We start from the raw sequence: 14841 nt of genomic DNA, 5'->3' as shown, positions 1-14841 counted from the left end.
TCTGGATCTTGTTTCCTTGATCGTTTAGCAGGTGGTTGCCCTGGTATACTGACTCCCTATGTGACAGCAGGTTGAAAAAACACATGCCTTCAAATGCCTGACAGGCATGGTCACGGACAAGAAATTGTGGCTTGTCTGTGGAAGCACTAAGCTGAAAGCATGCAGCTCAGTGAGGAGCATCCAGATTCCTGCTGCAGCAGCAACCAATGGCAGCATCCTCTGACTTTGATAATTTGTTATCTGGAGGCTTGGGTGTCCTTAAAGTAAACAGATAAAGCGAGTAAAAAGTGAAACGTAAGTTGTGTTCCCACTAAACTTTCTCTTCTGTAAGGCAAGGGTGTGAACACAGCTTATTAGAATATTGAAGTGAAGGGGCGAATGACCATCCTGGTAATGCATCGAAGTCCAACTTTATTGATCAATCAATCACCTTAAATAACAGTGCTAACGAACACCATGAATATTCTGTAATCCAATGTCATGATAGGCTAACAGAGAAACTTCTAACCACTCCCTTTGTTTTAGAATACCTACAATTGTTTATTAAAGACAGAAACCAAAACAGAAACCAGAAACTAAAACAGAAACCAGTGTTCCCAAAACCTCTACATCTGTTCTCAGGATAACAGGCCTTCCCAAGGACGGTGTTCTGCTTGCCATGGGAAGACAAGCTGAGAACTTTATTGTTTATAGAATGATGCCTGAGAGAGTCTAATTGTTTATACAAGTCAGAAGGCTGAGAACTGTTAGAAACGGCCTTACTTTTCCCTTATACTTTTCTCTCAATTTTATGTCTCATGGCCTTTTCTTTAAGTCATTCTCCGACATTTCCCCCGTTTTTTCTTTTTAAGAAAGGAGGTTAGTTTGCAGGTTTTTTCTATTATCTTACTATTTTTTGAATGCAACAAGGTAAGATAATGGTGAAGTTTTTCCTCATAGAAACTCTTGTGGAGGAGGCATTACCAGATGTCGAGAGAAGTGCAGACCCCGCTCTGCCAGGGCTCAGCTGCACCAAAGGCCTGAGGTTAAACAGGACACTTAGTGTCAGAAATGTGATCCTATGGAGAAGGATCAGAACCAGTGCTCAGAGGTGGAATAATGATAACTTGCTTAAATAACAAGATTTACCCTGCGCTTGGGCTGGTATTCCATTCCAGGCTCTATCTCCACAAATTAAAAATATCTTAGGTGTCATAATAGTAGAGCCTTTACACTGGTTATAAAGCTGTTTGGACACTATTTCCAGGTTTAGAGATGAATCCAGAGTAGCCCATGTCTGTTTATGCTGACTCATCCTTTGGAAATTAGAGTAATCAAAGCTGAACTGCAATTATCTAATGCTTGATTGGGATCTCTTCTTATAGGGCCTACAAGAGAATGTTGTGTTAAAGGCACCAGTTTTCTACACTTTATTGAGGCTATATATGAAGCACTTTGAGCTTTAACCCCTTTTCAAAATACACTGTACCTCCCACTGATAATAAGCTAAGATTTTTGCTCATGAGATTTATAAAGGTCTGAAGCTGAAGCAGTGTTTAGCCTTGTCTAATTCCGTAGTGCCTGCTCCCAATTATGTTCCCAGATGTGCCTATAATTACAGGTGTGGCACCATAAATGAAAAAGTAACAACTGATCACAACCCCCACAACACAGTGCAACCCAAGCAGCACAATTTGGGCTGTGACATTCAAGACAGTCCTCTTTTGCCAGTCCTCGTATATGTAAAGATGATAATGATTCAATAATGTCAATCAGTTCTCTGGTCGTCCGGCAACGGCGTGTTAAGGCCTTATCAGGCATTGCACAACAGGTGGTAATTGGACTAAGAAAAGAATGCTGTTAACTGTTTTCATTCATGCAACCTGGAGAGACGTAAACAAGCCTGAAAATGATTCTTTCTGTCCTTGAAGTTATCACATCCACCTTTTTTCATGAGCTTCCCAGAAATGTTCAAAGTCAGTTTTCAGTTTGTAATCCTTTAGTCATTTGGCTCAAATGGCATCAACTGGGAGATTCTCAGTCCTTTGTTAATTTGGAGTGGTGGAAAGTAGTATGTATTTAAGGCACTTAAAATATTTAACTTAACAGACTTATTTGCAAATCATGTAAAATCACTTAAATCTAATTCAAACTTAACAGAATCTAACTTAACTTACTTAATAATACTTAACAAAAATTAAATTTTCTTCAAATCCCACACAACTCAAACCTATATATAATTTAAACTTAGAAAACCTCGAACCCAACCGAAAACAAGCTTAACAAATTTAACCTTAACATTTAATGGCACTTAATTGATAACTTAACTTAAACTACTTAATAACAGATAAAACTTACTATAGGAATAATATATAGCATTTACTATAACTTACTTACAGGCCTGATTCTAAAATATTAAGCTAAAATAACTTTCTTCACGTGTTTGCTATAGCATTTTTATACTTAAATACACTTAAACACAATTCATTTAAGGTGCACCTGTGAAAAAATTCTTTTGAATTCAGTGTTTGCTTTTACATCTATCACATCTAAACAAAGCTTAAAGAATACAAAAAACACACTCATTACATCTCACTCATACAATCATTCCAACACATCTTAACATTTTTAAATTTTTCAAAACACAACTTTAAAGTCTAATGTTCCACCGGCCCAGCCATCCGGGCTTCTGATGTTCAAAGTCTCTGGCAATACAGGTGTTTCCAAGACAGCATGACCAATGCCGAGCCAAATCGGCCGAAATTTTGACTCCTGCATTCATTTACGCTGATCTGCTTTACAGTCTGTGCTGGGGAGAACAAAAGATCCTTACTAACTTAGGTGAAAAACAGCCTGACAGCAACAGTCCTTGGTGTCGCTTGTTTAGTTTCACTAGTCTTTTAATTGCAATAGGAATCTTTTCTTTTGTTGACAAGAGTCACGGTTATTACGGCTGTTAGATCTCAAACTGTAGCTCCTGCCGGCTACGGGGCGGAGGGAGAAGCGCTCCCGCTTGAAAAAGCACTCTGAAGTCGGAATCCGCTAAGGAGTGTGTGACAACTCACTTGCCGAATCAACTAGCCCTGAAAATGGATGGCGCTGGACGCTCATCAGAGCCCAGAAAAGATGTTGGTCGATCTAAACAGCAGGACGAAAACTATCAATGCACAGCATGATTGCTCCTCCATCACCTGCTCTCTGATGTCCAGTCACTGTTCCCAAGCAGCAACTGGCCGCCCGTGGACATCTGGCCCCCAGTTCACACATGAGGGCGATGCGGCTCCGGTCGCTCCCCCCGCGATGCTCTTTGATCACTTCCGGCGCGGCGCGGCTTGGTTTCTGCGGCGGCGGCTCCGTTCTCGGGGCGGCGCGGCCGCTTCCGCACGGCGGCTCCTGCGGCGGCGGCTTTTGATTTTCCCGCCGCTGCCTCCGGCGCGCCCGTGCCGAGTTCGGAGTAGCACAGCACTGCAATTCTACCATAAATCACCGGATTCACACATTTCCGTTAATCCGTAAACCATATGGAAAATCCCTTTACCGTAACTATAAGTCCAAAGTCCTGTCAAGTCCTTCTACTAATTCATCTCTGCTTTGCGCTGCGGGTCACTCCCTTCGCGGCGGTTCAGCTTCGCCCGCGGTGGCTCCCTGTGGTGTCGGGTTAGGGGCAGGAAAGAGCACCGATGATGCAGCGATGGCTTCTGTTGGTGCTTGGCATTCCCGGCGCAAGCGGCCCTTGCCTTCGCATGGACAGCATTTCGTGCGGCCCTCTTTATTTGATGCTGCAAACGCAGCTGACACTTGAAGAGGTGCAAAAGCGGCTAACACCTGACTTTGAGAGGACCTTGCCTGTTCTTGAAAACCTATTCCTATCTGTTTAAGTGCATCTACCACAAAAGCCTGCTGCCTGGTAAGAATAAGAGCTATCCTCTCTAATGCTTCCTCTACAGTCCAATTTGCACCTAGAGTGTTAAGTATGTTTCGAGTAGCAGAATTACAATTTTGAAGGACACACTGCCTGAGTAGGACCCTGCGCAAATATTCTGGCACACCAGCTCTTTCAATTGCAGCAGCAGCTTTACCAACAAAGGCATCAAATGTCTCATCTTTGCCTTGCTTAATTCCCATATACACTGGTATCCCTCCTGGTTCCTTTACCATATCTATCGCGAGTCTGACTAACCGCATTGCCTTCCGGCACTTTTCTTGACCTATTAAAGCTTGTGCATCAGTACGAAGAAAAGGTCCCAGCCCCATAAGCTCATTAATAGTGATACCATGCAAGGGATCCCCCGGCTGTCTTTGAACTGCCACACACTCATTAGCTAAAGCTTGCCAGTGGGCGTTAAACAGCAATTGTTGATGTTGAGTAAAAATTAATTTAACTATCCCACGACAATCATTAACAAGAAGGATACTGGTGTCAAAAATATAATCGAGCATTTGCTTAGCTGGTTCACTTTTAAAGCCAAACTGACTAACAGTAGCTCGCAACTGAGATAACAGCTTCCAGTCAAGAGCGTTAATTGTGGCTTGAAAACCTCCTCCAGGCTGGGGGTTAAAGACAACCGAACAAGCCAGTTCTCGAGCCGAACTTATCAGCTCTTGATCTCCCCTGTCAATTGCATCTTTGGCCAGGGCAGCCCACGCGTCCCGTCTTTCCCTCGCAATCGCCGCCGCCAAGCCGATTTCCGACCCAGGGACCGGCTGATTGCTTATCGGGAACGGAGTACACGTATCTGGCCCCAGCTGCTGAGACGCAGCAGGTACGGGAGAGTCAGAGGTGCTCTGTGTAGCCTGCGGCAAAGCAGACAACAAGGCACCCCGCGGAGCTTGGCTCGTTAGGGGGGGCTGCGAAGCGGGTACTAAAGCAGTCTGCGTAGCCTGGTTTGTAGGCTGGCTCGTAGCCGGGCTTGTAGCCTGGCCTGTTAAGGGGGGCTGCGCGGCGGGCAGCGAGGCGGTCTGCGCCTGGCTCATAGTGTGACTCATAGCCTGGCTTTCCGAGGGAGGCGGTGAAGCAGGTAATAAAACTGTCCGCGTCGTGGGGCCAAGAGGAATTCCCGCGTTCTTATCAAATTCCCTATCTTGATCGTAGTGTTTGTTACGATCGTGGGCAGCAGTGGCTTGATAAGCAGCCCTTTTTTCAGCTTGAATTTGCAAAAGCTCAGTGTTAACGACCCGCCATAATTTACCCCACTTCTTAGCAGTTTTATCATCATCTAACGTAGCCTGCCACAATAAATCTCCAAATCTACGCCACTCCAACAATTCGTGAACTGTGTGAGGATTTATAAAGATCCCCCTTTCTAGGCCATAAACTAAAAGACCCGGTAAATCTTTCTGTAAATCTAGTCCCTTAATTTGCCGTTTTTGCAAAAGGGTAATAAAAAATTCATATGCGGCTTGCCTTTCCATACCTATGTGCGCACGTTGCAGCTCATCAAATCAAGGTCGCGGCCGCATGTATCGGACGAGCCTATCTGTATAGTCACTCGCAGCGCGGCGCGGGCCGGCGGGTTACCCTCCGCTTTGTCTTCCGCGCTTCTTCGCCGTTCCGGCTGCAGTTTCGATCTTACGGAACCCGAACCTGTCTTCATTTCGCGTGGCGTTCGCTTCCCCGTGGTGTTCGCTATCACGTCGGGGTCACCATATATTGAAGTGAAGGGGAGAACGACCATCCTGGTAATGCATCGAACTCCAACTTTATTGATCAATCAATCACCTTAAATAACAGTGCTAACGAACGCCATGAATATTCTGTAACCCAGATTCGTGATAGGCTAACAAAGAAACTTCTAACCACTCCCTTTGTTTTAGAATACCTACAATTGTTTGTTAAAAAACAGAAACCAAAACAGAAACCAGAAACTAAAACAGAAACCAGTGTTCCCAAAACTTCTACATCTGTTCTCAGGATGGCAGGCCTTCCCAGAGACGGTGTTCTGCTTATTATGGGAAGACAATCTGAGAACTCCATTGTTTATAGAATGATGCCTGAGAGAGTCTAATTGTTTATACAAATCAGAAGGCTGAGAACTGTTAGAAACTGCTTTTACTTTTCCCCTATACTTTTCTCTCAATTGTATGTCTCATGGCCTTTTCTTTAAGTCATTCTTGAAAAACTCTCCAACAAAAATTAACACCTCTCACCTCTTCACGAAGTTTATTTTCATTTACTTTTCTTGTTTCTATGTCTTTTTGATAGATGTCAACTTCTTCCTTATGTTGCTTGTTCATATTTTCCATCTCTAACTGCAATTTATTCACCTTTGGAGAAAGCAGAATTGCTGCTGTTATTTGTTTAGGAATTACTATGTTGATTATTTTTTCTTACCTCTTATTTTTGAGCACAAACACTGTTACTTTTCAGGTATATGATTCAAGTGGTTCCTATTTAAAAGTTCAGGGTTTTTTTTAATAAAGAGTTGAACTTTGGCCTGAAGTGAGTTAGAAAATACTCAAAGGAAAAATGGCAACAGCACAATGGGGAAGACTGCCCTAAGCAGTCACCCTAAATGCTGTGAATGCCTTGGAAAAAAAACAAATAGAGATGGAGATTTTATTCCCTCTCTTGTAAATCTGTATCAGATTTTCACAGGTTTTATGGTACATTTTCTCCCAGCTGTGCATTTTGACTACAGTTTTTCCTTTTAAGTTTTTCATATGAATATCCTCAAAAAAGTCCACTTTTCTTCAAGTGCATTACCCAAACCTGGACACAATATTCCCATCAGAGGGATTGCCACTGAAGAACACATTTAAAGAACAGCCTAAAAAGAGTAATATATTTATATATATATTTCTTTTAAATACTTTTCTGTTACAATGAGGTTGCTGAACCCTGTTCAGTCCACTATCAACAAAAGAAAAAAAAAGGGAACAGATTGGAAACATCATTAATTGCAATGTGAATCCATCTCTTAAATGTCCAATAGTCAGTGCCCAATGATTAAAAATGGAAGCATCTTCTAAAAACTATGAGCTCATTCCTGCAAAGTCTGGATCCTAGATCCATAAACCAGCTCAGAACGTATAACAAGTATTATCATTACCTACACTGGAAGTTAAAAACACTCACCTCATCTTCTACACGATGTTATTTAAACCTACCTTCCCTTCATAAGTATTGCTTTTCTTGCTTTCTGCAGTAATTTTCTTTTTCAGCACCTTATTCTGTTGAAATAAAACAAAACAAGCACTGTACCTCAATAAGTTAATAGAATTATGTCATGGTTTAACTGCATCAAGATATTCCAGCTTTCATCAGGCAAATAACTCTTTGTTGTGCAGCTCAGGCTCCAGAACAATTCTTCAAACAAATGAATGTTCAGCTAATTTCTGTGATAATTACTGTTTCTTCACGACCTTAAGAAAGGCTCCTCCTGAGCAGCAGCAAGGAATAACAAATGAGGTGCAGAATGGAAATTAAAACTAAGATGCTGCTGACAGAAGGTGTCAAGATGTCATGACCAAAAATACAAGTTATTTATTTTTACAGTGAAGTTACTACAGTTTGTGCCAGTGCAGAATTCTTTTCTACAAGTGGTAACTGAGATATTCATACACGTACATAAATAACACTATGCACTAAATGAAAAAGAGTAGAAGTTTATTAAAGATATTATTTTTGTAATTGCTCTTTTCAAATTAAGGCTCATTTAACAAATCAAGTGATCCCTAAGATGACTCTCTAATTTGCTCAGGGTTAGGATAAGAAAGGAAAATGTTTAAGTTACATAGGTGTATCTAAAGACATCACAGCAGACAAAAACCTGCTGAAAAGGCAACCCAAAGTATAATGTGTTTATGTATTTGTGACATTTAAAATCTCTACACACCTCCTGCTGCAACTCTTCAATGCATTTGGTTTTATTTTCCATCTGTTTCTTTAAATTATTCATCTGAAAGAGATATTTCAGACATGAGTAAGTAAGTTCTACAAATGACTCCCTATGTGAGCAATTCCTGTAGATGTTCTCAAACCTGCCCTTGCACCAGTCTGGTTTGTTCCAATGGACTGAAACACCAGCTGCCATGTCAGAATAATCGGAGTTTTAGCCATAAAGTACCACAAGATGTTGATTAATAGCAGTGAACCAGTTCCTTAGTGGTTATGGAGTTAAGAAAGAAGAAGAAAAAAACCCCAAGATCTTCACAATTTAAAAAGTGCACTTGTATGAAGTTCCCTACATCCATGAAAAAATGAATTTTCCCAATTATTTTCTAGAATCTTCAATGGCTTTTCCTTTCTTGAAATTTCATTTTCAGTTCTCTTAACCTGAAAATAAATTGTAAATCATTGACTTTTACAATGAAATTTTGAAATTTGCTAAAAACCCCAGGTTGCTTTGAACCAATAGAAAGAAAAGTAAAAGTGTTTGAATCTATTTCAGCTCAAACTCACACTACATATAAAAAGCTAATCCAGAGCCCATCCATCACTGAGTGGGTATATGAAAAAACAGAAAAGCAGGTTCTCTGTTTGCCTGAAAACAAATAAATCTTTAATATTAAACTTCCAGCACAGAGTGAACATCCCAGTGACTGTGCTTGTCTTTTGAAATACCAGGGCTCACATGGGGACATGCAAGGGCACAGCTGGCAGCAGCTGGGAAAGAAGAAACCTCTGACAGAGATCACATCCCCCAGGCAGAGCTTTGCACAAAAAATCCCAACAAAGATTTTACATTGAATGCTGTCCTGCAGGTTCTGTAAGATTTTTTCATGACACAGGACATACATTTTCTTCTCTTTCATCCAGTGTACTTTTCATCTCTTCACCTGTCTTTGCCATTTTCTCCTTCAAAGACTCCAGTTCATTTCTAAGTGCCAAATTAACAAGCATTAGTAAATATTTCCTTATTGCCTTTAACTTATTTTCAGTACTTCTAACAAACCCATATTTTATTTTCTGAAAAGAGCTGCTAATGTTGATGGGAACTTCACATAAGCTGCTCAATGAAAATGTTCTTAAAATGCAGCAACAGGCCCAGTAAGTCAATATGTGAACTGTCCATACTTCTTGTAAGTAGGAAAAGATGTTCCAGGAACCCAAGGAAAATACATCCTGACCTGGACTATTGCAATGCAGCTGTGAAACATGGGAGCTGCCTGTCTGTTGAACTGGGGATACAGAGAGTAACTCTGATCCAGTTTTGCCTTGTCACATTTCATCCATAACCTTCAGCTTCCATTTGAATTTCCTTCACACCTGAGATGTCTAATGCAAAACAAGACAGCTCCTACTATGGAATACAAAATGATGGCAAACATTGTTCCTGCAGCAATTGGTATTTCTATCTGAGAAAATTTCTACTTGGCCAACAGCAATTCTGAATAGTTTCTGTTTAGCTGTGTAATCTAAAAAAACATTAATCAAAAAATCCCAGAAAGCAACATTTGAACACAACTAACTATTTGAGTCTACTTCCTTTAACAATATCAGTTATTAATATTTGGTTTTACTTGCCTTAGCTGGCTATTTGCCTCTTCTAGATTTTCAACTAACTGCTTTGTATTGTCTTCTTTTTTCTTACTATCCTAAATAAAGACCCTTGTGTCAGCAAAGAAATAAAATTCAAAGTGACTTCTTAAAAAATTCAAAGCCATCCAAAGCACACAGACCTGCCTTGTTCACAAGTGTAAATACACTTCCTTTCCAATTCAAACACAAAAAAATTTGCTCAGGTACTCTACAGATCCAAGTCATGTTGCAGCTCATCATCTAATTTGTAAAACTGAGTCATTTGCCAAATTGAGTATTGTCCTTTCAAGAAAGCTGGAAGTTTACAACTTGCCTCTTGTTGTTCTTGCAGCTTCTGGAGTTCTGCAGCCACAGCATTTTTCTCTTGTGCTGTTTGTTCTTTCTCTAGTGAAAGCTTACTGAGATACACTGTTAGCTGTTCATTCTTTAACCTAATTTAAAACAAATGGCCAAGAGGAATAAGAAGATGCATTTTGAAATCTCCTTTTAAATTAAAAATACCCATTATCAAGTGTTATTCCATGCTGAAAGAAGTCCAGGCCTTTATCTACAAATATAAGCTTTGCAGCAGAGTCAGAGAGATGTACGAAGGTGCCAGAAGAAGGAAAGAAAATCAGAGCCAACTTTTATATATATATAATGGTTAGTGAAGATTATGTATTTTAAAGCAAGATTAACAATGAATTCAGAAACTTTCTCTTCTTGTTAAATAAGTGAAAGAACAACTACATATGCCATAGAATACACATAAATAGATAAGTGGAATTTAGAAATGTAAGTATATAATTAATGGCATATATGTGGTTCAAAATTTCCATTAGAAAACAATCATAGTTCATTTCACTGTGGATTAAAGCAACTTCTATATTACACCAAAACTAATGAAATATCCCATTTTCAAAACGGTCATACACCTCTTGTTCAAGATCTGTTTTCAGAGTCACAAGCTGCTTTAAATAATCTTGTTCCTTCTTAGCTGTTCTTGTCAGCTGTGCTTTCAAACCGTGGAATTCTTTCTGCAAAATGAAAAGGAAGAGTTTTGAGTTCCCATGTGCAAACTCCAACTGCTGGAGGTCATCAGACATGAACTCAGAGCACAAGGCTTTCAGAAGAACCCAACAACATCCATGCCATGGATTATCCAGATTGGATCTTTCCAGTCTCTGCTGGGATCTGGAAGTGGTGTGAGATAGTGAACTGTGACACCAGTGCTGTTCATGTCTGTCCTCTGCTGTGAGTTTCATTACCTGGGCTGCAAAATTCGGGTGGGACCCTGCTCTGGGTGCTGTTTCTTATGTATAAACTTGTATCCAAGTCATGATGTGCAACTTCACTATTTCTAAAAACATGTAACTGTTGCCTTTCTTCAGACCTCTCTCATTTGGAGAGCATTTTCATTTCTCTCTCCACATTTTTCTCTCTCTGCAAATTTTGTACAGTAGCCTCAAGATTCTTCTTCAGTAAAAGTGCTCCAATTTGCCCATTTTAGAAAATGAGTGAAACTCAGTTCAGAACACTCAATGCACAGATTGTAACAACAAGCAGACACAGCAAAATGCACACCTGATTTCAGACTATCTTAACTTCAGCTGATATGGATTCTTGTTAGGCTTGTAAATATAAAATCATAATGAAAATAAACCTCTGTTAAGAGTGTATTTCATATCGCTTAGACTTCTGTGACAGAAAATGGGCCTGTGTCACAGCACAGCAGGGTTCACAGAGGCCAGAGCTAATTACCTTCCTGGAAGGAAGGAAAAATGGGAAAACTTTATATCCAGAGGGAGTGGCATTTGAATGGGCATGAACAAAGAAGGAAATAACCAAAAACCTTGAGAAGGAAAACCAAAAACATGGGAGACAAGAAAAACCAAAAGCACAGGAGACAAGGAAAACAGAGGCAATAAAGAATTCTTCAAAGAAAACACTGAAATTGTGTGTGAGAAAGTTTAGTAGAAATGTTAAGGTAGACTGGATGGAGTTTACTTATGACATTTAAGATACTTACAAAGCAAGAGGAATTTCATATGAAGAGCAAATGCCATGGGATTAATAAAATGAACATTTACCAGAGTTTCTGACAGCTCTTCAAGTTGCACTTCTTTGTCACATTTTACTTTTGTCATCTCTTCTACAGCACATGAAATGTAAAATGAGTGGAACATAAATGATTTTTCATATTTAGCAGGCAGTATAAAACATTTCCCCTTTTGCAATACCCAGTTCTCAAAACTTGTTGGATTAAGTTAAGAAACTGAAAAGCTAATTTATGACTTAATCTAAATGTAGACTTGAGAAAATGATTCAGACATTAGCAAATCTATATCTGAAGAGAAACTAAATATTTATCTTAAATAAAATTTAGAGCCTATTATGTTTTCCACAAATATAGCTTCAAGTAAACCATGGACTGTAAGACTAGAGTATTCTCCAAGTATTGATGCACCTGCATTGTTCCAGAAAAAAAAATCTGAACTGCTGAAGGTATCACATAGATATGCTGGGAAAGGAAACCAGTTGTTACTAACTTCCAAATGGTTTCTATGTGCACATCCACAATTCTGGGATTTTTTGCAAGTTCTCAACAGCAAGGCAGAGCTCTTACTCTGGGGACTAAGGAGCACATCCCTAGAAACCACAGGATATCAAATTGATGATATTTAAAAACAACCCCTGCCAGCATCATTGCACTTCCAGCATGGGGAGTGACACAGAAACCTCCATGGGAGGTTTTGTCTCTGCTGCACAAGTCACTCCTGGCACCTGCAGTGCTGCTGCTCTGAGCTGCAAACCAAAATTACCTCCAGAGGAATTCATGCATGAATGGTCTGACTATTGGAGCTGTGCACAGCACTGCCCTTTGGCTGCTGCCAGCACCAATGACCCCCAAAGAAAAGGGATCAGCTGAGTAAAAATAAATCCAGGCATTCCTGACAGGTACAGGCACTGTAAAATCATTTCTCCAGCTACTAGAGACAGTCCATTTCCAGAAAAGAGCAGAAAACATTTTTATTACTGCCCTGCTCATTTTCTGCCTTTCTACAAGCCTTACCCAGTTCAGCAGATTTATTCTGGAGCTCCAAGATAAGCAGCTTTGAATCATCTTCGGATTTCTTTAATCTAAGGAAATGGTAAATGAAAAATCCCAAATGTAGGGTACAAAGCACTGCATTTGAAACTTACAGGACAATAAGACAAAGTCTTAGCACAAGCACTTTAAGAACATTTATCTTTCAACAGGCAGGTGATAGATCTGCCTGCAACACACATCAAATTTCACTTTTAAAACCTCAGAACAGTAGACATAAAAGTAAACAAATATATACCTACAGAAATCTGTATTTCTTAAAGACAGAATTATGAAAGTTGGAGGGGGCAAAAGATTACTTTTTATACAGTATCAACTATCACAAACAAAAAAAATACATTAAATTCTCTGCATTTAGACCACTGTGTGAAAAAAATTTCAGCTTCATTTCCAATTGTTATTGATTTCGTCATAGACTGCAACCTGTAAGATCACTCTTGGAATTTAAACTCATTAATTTACCTCTTTTGTTCTTCTTGCAGCAAGCTTTTCAAATTGGCAACAGAAGTCTCAAACTCCTCCGTCAGGGCTGCAAGCAAAGCCTTCATTTTTTTACATTCTTCCTCCTGCTCTTCCTTTTCTCCAGTGACCTGAATTAATGTTTTCACTGTAGTCTGGAATTCAGTTTCCAAGTTCTTCTGAGTAACCTTCAAGACATGATATCATTTCTAAACATGTTTTGCAACAAAGAGCTACAGCTGTTTCATGTCTAAAGTATCCATAATTACTTATGCAAATACTCATCTAGTCAATTTCTACTGTAAAACTATAAGCAAGGGATACCTCTGCCTTTTGCAATGAAATTTTAGCCTCTTCCAGCTCTGCCCTCAAATGTTCTTTACTGCCCTGGGATTCCTTTAACATTTCTTCATTATGTACTAAGCAAAAAAAGATGTTTATATTTTAAAAATAGGATTATTTACTAAAAAATGCTGCTAAAAATGGAAAATTACATACATTTAAAGAATGTAACAAAGACTAATGGTACTGACATCATATACTATAAAATAATAGATGAAATTAAAATATAGATGGCTTAAAAATATTGAAAATCAAGTTCTGAAAAGTAAGTTTCCTCAGTGACATGTGCCTGACGGTACATTTGCAAAACTGAAGCAACATATTTTCCCCTTGCAATTTTCAAGAGCTCTCAATGCTTGACTCCCCCTAAAAACTGCCCTGCCAGTCCTGCTCCCACATGAGCAGCTCCTGTTCCAAACAAAAATAAGGCCTTCAAGGCCCCAAAATTCTGCTGCCAACCAGCAACAGAATAAGACTATCATGGCCCTGTTTCCTATGCTTCTATAAACAATTACATATAATAAATAAAGATTCATAAACAATTACATTTCAATTCTAGAAACAATTACATTTAAACACAGCAGGCAGAACTCTTACATTTTGCTTCCATTAAGTCAGCAATCTTATTTTGTGACGTCTGCAGCTGAGCCTTGATGTCTTTTATGACATCATCTTTTTCATCTCTCTGTATGGTAAGAGCTGAAATCTAGAAAAATGCAAGAAATATCATCATGAAGTCTGGAGAAGGGAAAGATATTAATTTTCATTTGTACCCAGGTATGATAAGCAGACATTTTGCTGTCATTCAAGATAGATAGATAGATAGATAGATAGATAGATAGACAGATAGATAGATAATATTTGTCTAGATATAATCTTAGCCAAATATTGATCAAGTCACATTACTCTAAACAAAAAAGTTCTCCAATTCAAAATCAAACCATAAATTCCAGTAGACTAAAGGGACTGAAACACCACTAAACTTAGAAGAATTTGACTTAAATGCAGCTTCAGATGTTATTTTGTCTTTTTTACTAATACCCAGAAACACTTCTTGGCTCTTGCATTGCCCCATTAGTTCCAAATAAAGCTCTACATCTTAGATGGTAAAATGAGCAAACCTGCTTTTCCTTTTGACTGACTTCCAGTCTGCATTCTTTCTCAAACTTTTCCACTTTTTCTGCTTCTTCTTTTACTTTGGAGATACAGTAACATCCATAGTTAACATCCTAGCTTAAATAAACTCCAAGCTCAATACAACTTCCAGTTTAAGGTTGCCTGGAATTGTACAGCTGTACCATTTGTTTCCCAAGAGTAATTGCTGAGGCAATGTTTGATTTTATAATGAAAATACAAACAGAAAAGAGCATGTGAGAATGAAACAGGAACATAGCAGGCTATACATACAGAGAGAGAGCATTTAGCTAAAGTTTCTGTAGCTATACACTCGTGCATTATCATTTAAATAAACAAACTATGGGAAGTAAGTATT

General features: G+C 39.2%; 1 long non-coding RNA gene across 1 annotated transcript; it reads right to left on the bottom strand.

The window, feature by feature from the left end:
• Window positions 1-13109: 13109 nt before the first annotated feature.
• LOC128949029 (uncharacterized) lies at window positions 13110-14042 on the bottom strand. The gene is made up of 3 exons (XR_008484179.1): window positions 13947-14042; window positions 13332-13426; window positions 13110-13195 (listed from the first exon to the last, which is right to left on the bottom strand). It is a non-coding gene; the product is annotated as an uncharacterized LOC128949029 (long non-coding RNA).
• Between the last annotated feature and the right edge of the window lie 799 nt (window positions 14043-14841).

This window comes from Melozone crissalis, unplaced genomic scaffold (assembly GCF_028551555.1).
Source record: "Melozone crissalis strain CALT ecotype California unplaced genomic scaffold, PUWL_Pcris_2 ptg000192l_1, whole genome shotgun sequence".
NCBI classification, from domain to species: domain Eukaryota; kingdom Metazoa; phylum Chordata; class Aves; order Passeriformes; family Passerellidae; genus Melozone; species Melozone crissalis.
This window is presented reverse-complemented; position numbering and strand designations above follow the sequence as displayed.